Below are 1375 nucleotides of genomic sequence, written 5' to 3'. Positions count from 1 at the left end.
AGCGCCGGGCACCCAGCGCCCGGCTGGGTCGAGGGGAGTCCGGCCGGGAACTCTGTCCCATGGCTGTGCCCCGTCCACAGTGGCCTTTGCCCAAGATGGCACCCGTGGGCAACCAGTGGGTGCAGGTGAGGGTAAAAGCCGGCATAACTTTCCCCTGGGACACGTTGCTCCCTCTTCCCACAGGTACAAGGGGCTGGCGTGGGGCTGGGCGCTGCTTCCCCGTGGGTTCTCCCCGGTGAGATGTGGGAGGACTGGGCTGAGGCTCTGCAGACGATCATCCCCAGGCTAATGGCCATGCCTGGCTGGGGGACAGATCGGTGGGGGCAGAGTGCCTGAGGTCTGTGTTGTCATGAAGGGCACGAGGGCACCTGTCAATGCCCAGGGGGGGCAGGGCACCTTGGCACTCTGGGGACTCACCACCCCAAAGCTGACAGGGAGCTCATCCTTACCGTGATGCTGCTCAGTGTCCCAGGACTGTCAGCCCCCAGGGAGAGAGATGGGCTCCACTCTTCGTTGCTGAACTCGCTGGGCAGTAGAGGCTCAGTCCTCTCCAGAGAGGCACACGGGTAGAGCTTGGCAATCCTTGGGCAAGGTGCTCCGGCATGGCAGGCTGGCTGCCGGGACCTCTGTCTCACCGCCGCCACGGGCTCAGGGGCAACCGGGGCAGCTGGCAGGGCCACTCTCACCCTCCTCCCCGGGGCACAGGATGGCACCTTTGTGGCAAGAACTGGGTGCAGGGAAAGGCAGAGCTGTGGCACTGCTGGACTGGTGCTGCAGGATCGGGAATGGGCTAGTTCTCACTGCCCAGGTGCCACCCTCTGGTTTGACGTCAGCACCCCCAAGGGTGGGTGACAATTGCTGGGCTGGGGGCTGGGATATGTCCTGTGCCAGTCTGGGAGGGTGCATTGCCCGACACGAACCAGTTTGAGGCAGGGAGGTGACAAAATGGGTTGCCCGCTCATTGTATCCCCAGGCACGGAGCTCCCTCCTTGCTCGTCAGCTCCTGGCACTGCCCCGTGGCAGCAGGGATGTTCATCCGGCGGGGAAGCCCTGTGCCAGGACACATGCTCTGCCCACTGCCACCAGCGTGCCTGGCTGTGGCCCACCAGCACACTGCAAGGCCACCACAGGTGATGCCACCCTCCTGGCACAGGCGCCTGTGTGCCTGTGGGTGTACTCAGGGCAGGACACCCAGCCTAGCACACAGAGCTTTGTCCCAGCCCAGTGTGCCCCAGTGCCATTCTTCTATTGCTCTACCACTACTCCAGTGTAGCCTAGTGTCACCTTGGGTGTGGCCCCAGTAGGCTAACATTGTCCCCCTAGAGTGCTGAGGTTTTGCCACTATGCCTTACTGCTGTCCCAGTAGAGCCTAGTG

At 63.3% G+C, this 1375-nt stretch overlaps 1 protein-coding gene across 1 annotated transcript in view; it reads right to left on the bottom strand.

Annotated features, from left to right (window-relative positions):
- The window catches only part of CLCN2 (chloride voltage-gated channel 2), a 27553-nt gene extending 26785 nt beyond the window's left edge, over nucleotides 1-768 (bottom strand). The window contains exon 1 of the mRNA XM_017726976.1: nucleotides 450-768. The gene's annotated coding sequence lies outside the window, so the exon portion shown is untranslated. The remainder of the gene's footprint in view (nucleotides 1-449) is intronic.
- Nucleotides 769-1375: the final 607 nt, after the last annotated feature.

This window comes from Corvus brachyrhynchos, unplaced genomic scaffold, assembly GCF_000691975.1.
Source record: "Corvus brachyrhynchos isolate BGI_N302 unplaced genomic scaffold, ASM69197v1 scaffold162, whole genome shotgun sequence".
Classification (NCBI taxonomy): domain Eukaryota; kingdom Metazoa; phylum Chordata; class Aves; order Passeriformes; family Corvidae; genus Corvus; species Corvus brachyrhynchos.
Note: the sequence above shows the minus strand (reverse complement) of the source record. Positions and strands in the feature narration are given on the sequence as shown.